The sequence below is a fragment of the Danio rerio genome, chromosome 25, assembly GCF_049306965.1.
Source record: "Danio rerio strain Tuebingen ecotype United States chromosome 25, GRCz12tu, whole genome shotgun sequence".
NCBI lineage: Eukaryota > Metazoa > Chordata > Actinopteri > Cypriniformes > Danionidae > Danio > Danio rerio.
Genome location: NC_133200.1, coordinates 20497501 through 20512491, shown reverse-complemented (window position 1 = coordinate 20512491; position 14991 = coordinate 20497501). Strand labels below are relative to the sequence as shown.

Genomic DNA, 14991 nt, shown 5'->3' with positions numbered 1-14991 from the left:
ATTATTAGAATATTTCCTCTCCTGTTTCTCTTACGTTTATATTCTGTAGCTGTCAATATAATACTTCGCGTCTATGGAAGAAAGAGTCAATAAAGATAGACAGTGTGTAACATCATATTCATCAAAAGACGGTTTATGTTACCGGTCCGAGCAGGGAGCGAGCCGGCATGGGAGACAAGCTCCGAGGATGCTAAAGATTGCAGAACAACGTCTGTCGCTGGATCCGAGGACTGATATTTACGCGATCACCAGCTGCTTCCGTTACATAAGGGCAAATATAGATGACTAAAACCTCATTTACTCATTTTACTCGTACTTTTTATCATTTATAATGTCCAAAGCATTGATATTGATATTAAATGCTACTTTTGTGCCTTTAATAGCCTTTTTTTCGCCTGTTTACTGGGTTAAAAATCTTACATTATTCCATCTCCACCTACTGGTGAAAGCGAGAGCAGCTGGCGATCTTCAATCTGCAATCTATTGCTTCTCCTTCAGTTCCGGATGTAATGTTGAATTTTAACAGTCGAATTTGATCCACTGAATTTATGGAAGCGAATATTTGAACTGAAATAAAATGAACTGAAAATAACCTTTTAAATATTATACATCGTATTTTTAAAGGGTATTGAATATTTTGTAAGTGAAATCTGAAAATTGAATATGAATTATTGAATTTTTAAGTATGAAAACGTGTTTGAAATATTTTTCGTTGAAATATTCAAAGCTTAAATAAACAGATATGTTAAATTTCAGGACCTAAAAATACAAACCCTGGAATTCAAGTCATTAAAATGCAAGAACTTGTTAATACGGTGTATTATTTTTTTTCAGTTTGTGATATTCAACAAGCTTTTTAATTCAAGACTTTTGGCATTGATTTTGTTCCATAAACATGCCAACACATCTGATGAATCCAGCAGTCCAGCAGATACTCCTTAAGAGACCTTTGGGATCATATCATGTGAAGTGCTTTCATTATAGCCACTTTTTAACAGCTCATTCCTGTCATAAATGATTATCATTAAGATACAGAAGAGAAAAGCAGCGCTGCAGAAAGCCTGCTACATGACTGAACGTGACCATGACCAATTGATTAATACAATAATACACTAAATTTCAAACAATTCAGAAAATAAATTACTTTCCCAGACATCATAATTATATTCATATTATGAATTAAAACTAAACTAATTTGTGTTTTTTTATATTAATTTATTTGTTTATTTATTGAACAACAACACCACAAAAGTCAAAGATTTTAGTAAACACAAAATACCTTTTTAAACATTTTATTAAATTATTCATTAAGATTGTTTTGGTTCACATTAATTATTAACTTATTTATTTATTTATTTATTTATTTATTTATTTATTTATTTATTTATTGCTGAAAACAATAAACTTACAAATATCAAACACTTCAGCAAACCAACATTTCATAAACAATTTGACGAAAATCATTTATTTATTTGCTTACTTCGTTATTATTTTTTAATGATTTGGTTTGAATTCGCTGACAAAAATGACAATTATTAAACACTTTAGCAAAGTAAGCCCAATATCTTCAAGATTTAAAAAAGATATTCTAATTTGTTTTTCATTCATTTCAATCAATTTTTTGATATAAAAATACATGCAGTTATTAAATGTATATCTTAATCTATGTAGTTATTTTTTTAAAGGTAATTTATTGATTAATTAATCATTTATTTATTTAAAGTTGGAAATGATTTTGCTACTGGTTAAAATTAAATGCAATATTGTGCCAGAAATAAATGTAAAGCTTTAATTTAGCAATTAATAACAGCACAGCAATTAATAGCTTGCACAACAATAAAAATGAGACTAGCAAAAGAGCTTGCATTTGCAGAATTGAGAGTGCCAAATTGCCTAACTAGTGCAAAATGGCATATCATTAACTAGTAAGTTAATAATTTCTAGTCAGCAGTAAAAGTCATTGCTATACTAAACTCCAGCTTACCCAATCTCTAATTCAATCCAATTATTTACATTTAGCAATGCTTTTTTCCAAAGTAAACTACAAATGAGAACAACAGACACACAAAAAAAACAAAAGAAGCAAAATATGCAAATTCATAATATGACTAATATGTCTTTCTTTTCTGATGCACAAATGGAGAAGAACATTTTCCATAAATCTTTCAATATCCCAGAAAAGTCCCCCCCAAAATTATGAAAGTAAACAATTCTCAACTCTGCGTAACATATCTCTTGAAAGTGCCATTAAATTAAAGTTGTAAACATTTAGAAAACTTGTCAGTGTTATAGGCTTTCAACTGGCACACACAGACACACAATTCAACAATATTGAAGAAACATGTCGTGCAAATCCAGCATGAGTCACAGACAGAGACATGCAGCTGTCAGACCAATGGCAGCACTTTAACCCTGCCTTAAAAGTAGACACAAGAGGCCAGAGCTCGCAGATGTCCAGCTGCTCCATGAGTAAATGTTCCAGATTTGCCTTATGCAGGCTTAAGAAGATAAGACCTTTCTATCTGAACATGATACACAACTCCTTCACAAATCAATTTTATATACAGTAGAGTATGGGTCATACTGATCAGGCGTACGTGTTCCGTACCCTTCAGAGATCAATGTCAATCTCACTTGAAGAAGAAAGCTTTTTGAGCCTTTCACATATTGCATCTTTTGCATGCTTAATTATTTATTTCAATTTTGGATATCTGGAAAACACGGGCAAACAGAGAGAGGAAGTGGCATTCTACGATTTCCTAAAGTTTAGACGCAACAATGGAGGACATACTGTACAGTGGAACATATTCTTGCTTCTTGGCATGTGGCTGTTTGTGACAAGAAAACAAATTTAGTCTGCGATTGGGTCAACCATGTTTCATCAATCAGTGTATTCAAGTCTAGGCTGTGTATTTAAAAATGCTGCTTCCTGTGTTTTTGTTTCCCTAGCTTGTAGCATGCGCTGGTGACGATTCTCTGTAAACCAATGGCATTCAGCAGTATGTCTAGCTCCATTCTTTTGGTATTGTATTGTTGTGCTATGTGCACTGACGAAGGAGTTCCAAAAAAGTGGTATTGTTCGCTATTTTAGCACTTTTGAGTGTAAAAAAAAAATGGAAACAAATGTGAACTGTACCACTCACTGGAAATGAACCATTACCTTCACTGCTTCTCTCTGGTGGAATGACTTGGCTGATAGCTACTTACAAGGGCTGTAGACAACAGATTTTTTGCTAACACTTGCATATCTAACGACATATTATTTTATACTTATATTCTGTTCTGTTATATATATATTGTTCTGTGTAAATCAATAATTCGTTAATTTTCCTTTCTGCTTAGTCCCTTTATTAAGCAGGGATCGCCACAGCGGAATGAACCGACAACTTATTCAGCATGTGTTTTACGCAGCGGATGCCCTTACAGCCAAGACCCAGCACTGGGTAACACCCACACTCTTGCATTCACTCCCACACATAACCAATTTAGATTATTACAATTCACTTATAGCCCATGTCTTTGGACTCTGGGGGAAACCAGAGCACACGGAGGTAACCCACCCCAACACGGTGAGAACATGCAATCTCCGCACAGAAATGCCAGCTCGAACCAGTGACCTTCTTGCTGGGAGGAGACAGTGCTAGCCACTGCGCCACCGTGCCGCCCTGTTCTGTGTAATGTCAATCACAAATTTTTTATCAACAATTCTATTACTAATTCTCTTTATTGAACTTTCTACTCCATATATATATAAACAATTCTGCCTCTTTAACAATATTAGTTACTAATATGTTTCCTATTCTATATCTTTTTAAAATAAAAACACTTCAAAACACTAATCAATATTTCGTTCTAGCCTTTAATTCTTGTCTATAATGCTAAATGCTTTACATTTTTATAAATGCTCTCTCAAAATCACGTTCACTTTATAATTTAATTTCACTCAACAGTTCTGTCTGGTTCTCGAATCCTATTGGCTGATAGCCGTGTGATATTCTGCAATAACAGCACCGGTACAGCCTTCACCCTTGTGTATTACTCCACCCACACAGAGAGATAGCAGATCAACAGACAAATATTGCAGCTATTAGACAACATAATCTACTTTTGAGGCTTTTTTAGGCAAGACAAAAATGAAAGATGACGACAGAGACCACATAATATGTCCTTTAGGAGAGGAAAAAACTCAGTGAAGTTGATCTGTCTTTTATATGTTGTAGTGCTGTATTTATACCTTAGTGATCTGCTAGTGTTTGCTTTGCTTCGTCGGCTTTTTCAAGGTTAATTGTTGTGATTTCCGACTGCAACAGAGAAATACTGGGAAATCTCTGTAGACTGATGGCATTTCATGCCGTTCAGCCTTATAATCCTAAAAGACGAGCAAAATCACCTGTTTTGTCACGACTTTAGACATTGCACTAAATAATCATTCAAATAGCTTAAAAAGAAGTTTGTGAATTAGCTCTGTTTCTGCTGTTTAGACGTCAGCTGCAGATGTGAAGCAATTGTGGAAGTAGTTTCTCATACAAAAGGGTTTTTTAAACACTCCGTTTTAACTCTTTTAACTATTCTATATTCTGTTTTCTTTATAATATTATGACCTTGATCTTATAAGTCCTTATTGGAACTTTATCTTCTATACAAAAAATGTTTTATCTGACCTTCTAACTCTAAACCCACACACACACACACACACACACACACACACACGCACACACACACACACACACACACACACACACACACACACACACACACACACACACTCACTCACACATAAATTGCATTTAAACACATTTTTCGTCTTCTGTTGCTTTACTTGTATTGTCTTTGTTTGTAAGTTGGATAAAAGCGTCTGCCAAATGATAAAACGTAACGTTAAACCTAAACGCAATGACTGACTGACCAATGAGAAGCAGTCGGGCTCCTTCATAAATGACAGTATACTGACAGCATCTGTTTCCATCTTCTAAGCCATAATAACAACCAAAACGACAGCACACAACACAATTATTAATGTGTTCGTCAAACAAGAGCTTCATGCACACAGTGCGAGATTATATTGCGCAAAACATCATTCTTTCATCGAGTCGTCTGACATTTCAAACAAGTGTTGCTGCGCTCCATCACTTCACACGAACTCTAACAGCTTCTTAAAACTCCACTAAAGAAACTTTATGTAGTGCAAAACAAGAAAACAACCGCAGATTGTCATGGTTTGTATTATCTGGTACTCACTTGTTTGAAAGAGGAACTGTTGCTGGAGGACAGCGTTAAGACTTCCTTGTCTGCTGTCAGTGTGAAACTGGAGCTGCGCGTGAACTTACCTTCAGCAAACTGTTAACAGGCGCTGGAGAAGAAAACAAACCCTGTAGAGCGCCGCCTGCAGGACGGGCGAAACCATAACTATTAAAGAGATAGTTCACCAAAACAGGATACTTCTGACATAGTTTACTCACCTTCCAGTTGTTACAAACCCGTTTGAGAGTCCTTCTTCTTTTGAACACAAAATAAGATATTTTGAACAATGTTTAAAACCGGTTACTTGCACTATTTTTCGCCTATATGGAAGTCAATGGCTACCATCATTGTTTACATTATCTGTAACACTTTACATCAGTGGTTCCCAAACTTTATTCACCAAGTACCACTTCAGAAAAAAAGCGTCTCTGCAAGTAAAATACAAAAGCGTAGCAGGCCTAATTAAGCAGCTAGAGCTCTGCACAGTTAAAAACTGAAGCAGATTAATTCCAATTATTATGAATATTTATTATTGTCTGTCACTTTAAACAATATAAATAGTTTAAACATTACCAGTGCACTGTGCTTACAGGTAAAAAAAATGTTTAAATTAAAATGTGTTTTTTAAAGTTAGTTAAAAATGGCACTGTTCTTAAAAAGTAAAAAGAAAACTCCTGTACTTAAATGTAAAGTATCATCATAAGTAGCCTATAGGGCAATTAATTACCAACCTACGTCAAACATGTCGTCACAGGGGTTGAACCGTGCATATCGGTTGCAAAAAAAAGACCGGTTGCAAAAGCAAACAGGTCGTGTTGTGCGGTAGGATGCCAAAATCAAAAGTCCAAGAATAGAAAACTTAAATTTTACACCACACTGCTTTCATTGGCAACCGCAGTCGTCTTTGGCTAACAGCCATCAGAAGAGCTGAATGGAGTGAGGACCTAATTAAAAATGTTCAACTCTACAATTTTTTTTTTTTATACCAGGTAAGTTCACGCTTTGCTGATTCATTCACATTACTTGTTTTTGATCGCAGCAATGATTTCAGCAAAAACAGTTAAAAATGGTTAATTAAACTACGGACACTGAATCTTTAGAATAAAATATAAACATGTCAGCTCGCTCACATATCCTGCTGTACAGGTGCAGTTCATGGTCAGAATGCAGTTGTTTTAATTGTTGATGATTATCCAGGCCTTGTACAGTTCAGTCTTCCTTCCTTGTCATTGGCTAGGCAGAATCTCAGTTTTTAGCACTACATAGTTTTCAATCTGGTAATCATGGAGCATGATTTCTTGCACATGACCACGCAGAACAATATTGTTGGCATCCAAAGACTTGTAGGCCTTTAACTTCTCTCTTGTAAAATCACTTGGAGTTGTACGAGATCTAATATCCATTGGAAGGGTGCTATCACAAATGGACCTGTCAGATGAACGCCGATCACTTCAATGTTAATTTTGCCGAATTACTGCTTATCACTGTGACGAGCTGTTATAATACGCTGAAACCATTATGTAATTATTATATATAATATTTAATCAATATAACTTATCTCTAATACAACAACAAACTCTCAACAAACCAGTAATTCGCATATTCATCAAAAGCTGGAAATTGTTTTTGAACTTTATAAATATAGGCTATATGTCATCATATTTATATATAAACTCTTTTTGATAAATGTTGATATACAGTTGAAGTCAGAATTATTAGCCCCCCTTTGAATGTTTTATACTTTTTAAATATTTTTCAAATGATGTTTAACAGGGAAGGAAATTTTTACAGTATGTCTGATAATGTTTTTTCTTCTGGAGAAAGCCTTATTTGTTTTATTTCGGCTAGAATAAAAGCAGTTTTATTTTTTTATTTTTACCTATTTTAAGGACAAAATTATTAGCCCCTTTAAGCTATTTTGGAAAGTCTACAGAACAAACCATCATTACACAATAACTTGCCTATTTACCCTAATCTGCCTAGTTAACCAAATTAAGCCTTTAAATGTCACTTTAAGCTGTATAGAAGCGTCTTAAAAATATCTAGTAAAATATTATGCAATGTCACCATGGCAAAGATAGAATGAATCCGTTATTAGAAATGAGTTATTAAAACTATTATGTTTAGAAATGTGTTGTTCTCTCCGTTAAAGAGAAATTGAGGGAAAAAATAAACAGGGGGGGGGGGTTCTAAAAAAGACCGGTTGCAAAAGCAAACATGTCGTGTTGTGCGGTAGGATGCCAAAATCGAAAGTCAAAGAATAGAAAACTTAAATTTTACTGTACACCACACTGCTTTCAATGCCAACCGTAGACGTCTTTGGCTAACAGCCATCAGATGTTCTAAGATATTAGATATTCTAAGTCCATCTCTCTCTCTCTATGTTGTAGTGCTGTATTAATTTATACCATATAATTATAGTGTATTGAGTGTGAGATGGGACTCGCATATCAGGTGTGTTGGCAAAAAGAAAGAAGAAATGCCCACATGTGTTTAGCATTTTTCCTTATAGCAAACACAACAGTAATCTGGTAGCGTTTAGCTGCTTTTTTCAGGGTTAATTAATTTGATATCCCAATTGTACAGTGAAATACTGTGGACTGTAATAGACTGTAATACTGTAAGGAGATATCTCTGTAGACTGATTTCATGTCACGTTCAGTCTTATAATCTTAAAATGTGAGCAAAATCACCTGTTTTGTCATCACTTTAGACATTACGCTATGGAGTCATTCAAACACTAGAAATTATAAAGTAGAAGAAAGTAGTTAATGCTACAAAATGCTGATATAGGCACTGCTACTTGTGTATACCCAACTACTCATTCATATATATATATATATATATATATATATATATATATATATATATATATATATATATATATATATATATATATATATATATATATATATATATATATATATATATATGACTAGAACCCATCACTAGGAAACATCCATATACAGTCATTCACACACATACACTACGGACAATTAAGCATACCCAATTTACCTATAGCACATGTCTTTGGACTGTGGAGAACTGGAGAACCTGGAGGAAACCCACGTGGTCAAGAGGAGAACATGCAAACCCCACACAGAAATGCCAATTGACCCAGCCGAGGCTTGAACGAGTGACCTTTTTGCTTTAAGTCAATTAATTTATTAGTTTAGATTTCTTCAAATCATTCAATATAACAATATGTTCACTTAAAAATTAATTCAATGAAAAATATTAGAGATAATAATTTTTTGTATTAATAAATGAATATATGCACACACAGATATATATTACATCGTGTTTATATGTATTCTCAGATACAAGCCGTTTTTAATTATTTATTTATTTTAATATTATATTTGTCGCCTTGGAATATATATACATACATATATATATATATATATATATATATATATATATATATATATATATATATGTATGTATATATATATATATATATATATATATGTATGTATATATATATATATATATATATATATATATATATATATATATATATATATATATATATATATATATATATATATATATGTATGTATATATATTCCAAGGCGACAAATATAATATTAAAATAAATAAATAATATATATATGTATATATGTATATATATATATATATATATATATATATATATATATATATATATATATATATATATATGTATGTATGTACATATATATATATATATATATATATATATATATATATATATATATATATATATATATATATATATATATATATATATATATATATATATATATATATATGTATGTATGTACATATATATATATATATATATATATATATATATATATATATATATATATATATATATATATATATGTATGTATGTACATATATATATATATATATATATATATATATATATATATATATATATATATATATAGTGTAAAGAATTGATAATTAATAATTATTTTGCTCATATATGGCAGTAGGGGTCTGTGGCTGTAACATCTCATAAAGCCTTCATTCATTTAAATGAAGTCCAGTAAAAAAGACTGCCTTCACTCTTCAACGGACAGCGAAATGCTGTGTCAATACCCTGTTGAGCAGTCCGAATGGGAAGCTTGTTCAGATCCAGGCCCTGCGTCACACTGGAGACAGCACGTGGTGAGAGTTTGGGTTCAAGACCTGAGCTTGGTTCAAAGAGGACAATCACAACTGCAGCAAGAGTCACAACTGATCTTCAAATGCAAGATACATGCTGGACCATCAACACACACATAAAAATAAATCAGTTTAAATATGATCAAAAATAAAATGCTGGCTTGAGAAAAGTCTCGGCCGAATAATGAATGAAAGAAATGATAAACAAGCAGATGATAGTTAGAATGATAAAGACATAGACAGACAAATAGATAGATGGGTCACACTTCACAATAAGGTTCATTAGTTAATGTTAATTAATGCATTTACTAACATGAACAAACAATAAACCATACATTTACTACAGTATTTGTTTATGTTAGTTAACGTTAGTTAATGAAAATACAGTAGGTCATTGTTAGTTCATGTTAATTCACGGTGCATTGACTAATATTAACAAGCATGGACTTAAATAATGCATTAGTAAATGTTCAATTATGATTAATAAATGCTGTACATGTGTTGTTCATGATTAGTTTATGTTAGTAAATACCTTAACTAATGAACCTTATTGTAAAGTGTTACCGTTAGATGAAAGGCAGAATGATAGAAAGACATAATTACAAAGATTGATAAAATAGATGAGAAAGACAGACAAACAGACAGAATGTAAGTAGTTGATGTGTATTTATATAGCGCATTTATTGTGTATGACTATACACCCAAAGGGCTTCACAATCAAGAGGGGGGTCTCTCCACACCACCACCGGTGCAGCATCCCCTTGGATGATATATAGACAGACAGATAGACAGACAAAGCATTGTTTATGAGCATTTTCAGTCAGGTTATGACTAAGCAAATGACGGACAGCAGGAATATTTTTGTCCTTAATGAATCATATGTTTCCATTAGCCAGAAGCTTAATCAGAAGACATGTCTACTGAAAACATTGGCACTAATGCTCAATTAATCATAAAGACACTGCAAAAACTTCAGGTTGATGATTGATTGAGCTCTAATATTACCATTCATGATGTTTATTCATCTTTAATTTTAAATGATTAAATATTAAAAATAAGTGCAGTTTTTGTCTCCATTGCAGAGTACTAAAAATATACGAACAATATGCAACTGTATTATGCAATATATTATATTCTTTATTCTTGTATATCCAAATAAGTTTGATTCATAAAGCATTAATAGAGCAGGGGGTGTGAGCCACATTTCAGTCATATGTGAAGGTGTTTCTATCCCATGATGACCTCATCACATGCAGAAAACTGCAGCATCAGCAGTCCCTGAGCAGCTTGAAATGTGTCACCTCAAAGAAAACGCTACTGTTTTCGATTGCCTCCACAAGCTGCTCCGCAAAATAAGCAAGCCAGCATGTGTTCAGTCTGATGAATGTGTGTTTGTGGCTTTCATTTCAGAGCAGCACTTGAGCAAACATGGAGAGCTTCAGGACTCCTGATGTGAATAATCACATACTGTGTGTGTCATGGTGACACTCAAAAACAACATCTCTTGTGGCTGTAAAAGTCAAGTCATCTTCACTTTAGATTTATACTGCAACGTCTTTATCACATTATATATTTCATATTATAATAGCACATTTTATGTATTGCAATTGATTTATTTATTCATTCATTTACTTTTCGGCTTAGTCCATTTATTAATGTGGGGTCGCCACAGTGGAATGAACCACCAACTTATCCAGCATATGTTTTACGCACCGGATGGCCTTCCAGCTGCAACCTATCACTGGGAAACATCCATACACACATACACTACAGACAAATTAGCTTAACTGGAGCACCTGGAGGAAATCCACGTGGTCACGGAGAGAACATGCAAACTCCACACAGAAATGCCAACTGACCCAGCCGAGGCTCGAACCAGTGACCTTTTTGCTTGTAGTTATTTAATTTTAGTTTAGATTTTAAAATCATTCAATATACATTCTTTATAAAAATATTTTCACTTTAAAATTTTTCTCAATGAAAAATATTATAGATAGTTAATTTTTGTATTAATTAAATGAATATATGCACACACCGATATATAGTATAAGGTGTTTATACATATTCTCAGATACAAGCAATTTTTCATATATATTTTTTTTTCATGTTATATTTGGTGCCTTGGAATCATAAGGCTTTATCTGCGTTCTGAAGGATTTTGAGATATTAAGCTTCAGAGTTTAGCATTACATATAGCAAACAATATGGGCCCTATCATACACCCAGCGGAATGTGGCGCAAGGCGCGACGCAATTGTTCGCTAGTTTCAACATGGCGCAAGAGTCGTCTTGATGTGTTGCAGCACACTGTTTAAATAGCAAATGCATTTGCGCTCATATGTGCGCCCATAGGCGCTTTGGTCTAAAAAGGAAGGTGTTCTGAGGCGCATTGCTGGCGCTTTGCTATTTTGAGAAACTATAATAGATTTTTCAATGGACCAGAACAAAGGCAGGCTATAGTCCGGTGCAGAACGCGTTAGTTGTGCGCCTAGCTTACACACTGCTTTATACACACAAGATGTAGCAATACGCAAATATCTTTATATATGAAAAATAATTAAAATATTAAGGATATATATATATAAGATATAATAAGGATATATATAGGATATAAATATAAATTATTAAAATATTACAAAACATATTTTCTAGCCTACATAAATATAGAAACCATACTTTCATGCCTTCTTCATCTCGCTGGGCTTTTTCAGTTTATTCATAACATTTATTCACAACAATGTTTTTGTATAATGTTATTATTATTAGCAGTATTATTTATTATATTCATATTTATATTTGTTTTATTAAAAACAAGCTTAGATTTGCCCACTTGTCAGGTTTTAGACCATATGGGGCACAGCATGTGTTTTAGGATATAACTCAGATTTTTGACCACACTTCGTTATTATTGTTCATTTATTTGTTTGCTGGAAATTAGAACTGAATTAAAAAAAAGTTTTGAAACAAATCTTTGATCTTAACAAACAAAATTATTATTAATAGTCAAATTGATGTCTGTGCGTACAAGGTTTCCCCTTCCACCAGAGCGAAAGTGAAAGTAGATAATGAGAGGCCTTATCTCTCATTCTCGCACTGCAGATGCACTTGCTAGTGAAGCATTCCGTTTTTCCACTTACAAAGCCGTCATGTAAATAGCAAACGCGCTATGGTGCGATGCAACTGGCTCTTAAAGAGAATGGGAGATGAGACTGATTGGTTTATTCTCAAAACACACCTATAACTCATTAAGAAAATAAACTCAACCATTTTAGACCATGGGCAACAGTAATTTTTCCTTAAATTAGCAAAAGTGGATTCTGACACGCCCTTAATGCGTTTGCGCTCTGTGCTTTGCACTTTGTGCATGGATCGTGAAAATAGAGCCCTATCTGTGTAACAGTTCTCTTTCATACATTTACATGACAGAAACCCTAAATGTATTATCAAAATTCTCTTTAATTTGCAAATTGGGTTAAAAAAAAAAAGGTAAATGCAGAAAGAAACTTCTAATTCTAAAAAGTCATTTTCTGCCTTGTATTGTAAGGTTCTATCTGGCAGATCATTATTTGAAGCATTACTTTTTAAGCAACACAATCAGTCTTCTCATTAATTTAATTAAAATAATAAGAATTTGGTGTTGTAAAAATATGTTGATGCTTGAAAAAATTAAGTTTTTGCTTACAATATCATTTATTTATTGTTTAGGGATGAATATTTCTTCTTGTTTAAATTAAGCATACAAGGCTTTGCTAAATATTTTAACCAGTACAGCTGTTAATTGTACTATGGTATACTATAGTAATTAATATGTTAACATTTATTCAATTATATGCTTTAAATGAATTATTGAATTTTGTTAATTTAAAATATGCTGTTTTTGTTTTTACAAGCTTTGGAGATGTAACATAACTTCCGCTTTTTAATAATAGGTCATCTATAGGCTATAGTTTTCATCATGAATTACAAAAATTTCAGATAGATACATTCATAATTCGAAGGTAATGTTAATATGTTAATATATATATATTATATATATATATATATAATATATAATATATATATATATATATATATATATATATATATATATATATATATATATATATATATATATATATATTCTTTTTCTAATATTTTAATGGAGCAAGAAAATTTTTACAGTATTTCAGACGATATTTTTCTAGTGAAGAAATTCTTATTTGTTTTATTTTGAGTCAAGTCTGCTACATGTGTGGACATACAGAGAAATTAATTAAGCGCTACATAAATAATCATAAATACAAACACAACACTGGACATAAGAGCTATTTAAAAAACATATGCATAACATATACTATAAAATACTTTACACATAGACAGGCTATATAAGTACTTTTACATGAGACTGAATAAGGTTAAGCAGGATATTGAATAGGAGAGATAATTAAACCCTCTGTAAAGCACAATGAAATGCACAATGTTTGTAAGAGACATGGAGTGATTAAGAAAGTGTCAATAGTGCAAATGTGCAAGAGAGATAGAGTAAAATCAGTTATTAGAAATTTGTTATTGAAATGAATATGTTTATAAATGTGCTGAATCAATTAATAAACTGCAAAGCCGTAATAAACTGTGCAAGTATTAACCTTTATAAACATTTATGTTAAAAAAATCAAGTAAACTGTGTAAGTACAAAAATTAATAAATATATTTGTCTAAAAATACAAATAAATATTCATTCAAACACATTTAGATCATTAAGGAATTATACAATTTAGCAACATTTAAGCCAAACACATACACTATTGATGTTGCAGTACAGATGATGTCACCACTTTACCAGTTCATGGCTGTTAACTAGTCTCCAGAGGAGTGTAAAACCCACTGCCCCAACAAAGTCAGCCCCGTTCACTGACCTACAACATTATAAACCATGTACATCAACTTTTCACCTCTAAGCACAGACAATAGCGGCAATTCACTGACTGACCGAATATATATGGAAATAAAGCAGAACGGTCACCGGTGAGACCTCTGAGTTGGATTCGCAATGTAGCGACACAAGGCAACAATGTGCTAGTATATGAGAATCAACAAGCATGGTTTGTGTGACCAGACACAAGTTTTCAGTTGACCCTAAAAGGGCTTTCCAAGTAATTAAGCTTCTCTTTTGCACTCATGGTTTATAGTTCGCACATGTGAATATATTGCAGGTTTTATAAGGTGCATTTTGTAGATGTAGCTCTAATAAACGTCCTACACTGAAAAAAAATAGTTGTATGAAACAAATTTCAATCAGAAATTTCCAGCTCGATCACAAAAGCATGTGTAACTGTTTTAGATACTGTCAGAAAAGTGGCTTAATCCTACAAATTAATCCGATTTCATTTGTATGAAAACATAAAAATTTTAAAGGAAGACGTGTCTCCAAACCCCACCTACCCAACTCTCCACTGGCAGATCAGCAAATCTTATACAAAAATGTACCAATGAGATCGAACAAATTTATATTCATTTAATTTAATTAAATCTTTCAAGAGAAGCAGCACGGTAGCACAGTGGGTAGCGCTGTCGCCTCACAGCAAAAAAGTCGCTGGCTCAAGCATCAACTGGG

At 32.5% G+C, this 14991-nt stretch overlaps 1 protein-coding gene across 41 annotated transcripts in view; it reads right to left on the bottom strand.

Moving 5' to 3' along the window:
* ppip5k1b (diphosphoinositol pentakisphosphate kinase 1b) overlaps window positions 1-5301 on the bottom strand; it is an 84920-nt gene extending 79619 nt beyond the window's left edge. For all 41 annotated transcript variants that reach the window (XM_068219121.2, XM_073943038.1, XM_073943046.1 and 38 more), the window contains exon 1: window positions 5239-5301. The gene's annotated coding sequence lies outside the window, so the exon portion shown is untranslated. The remainder of the gene's footprint in view (window positions 1-5238) is intronic.
* Window positions 5302-14991: the final 9690 nt, after the last annotated feature.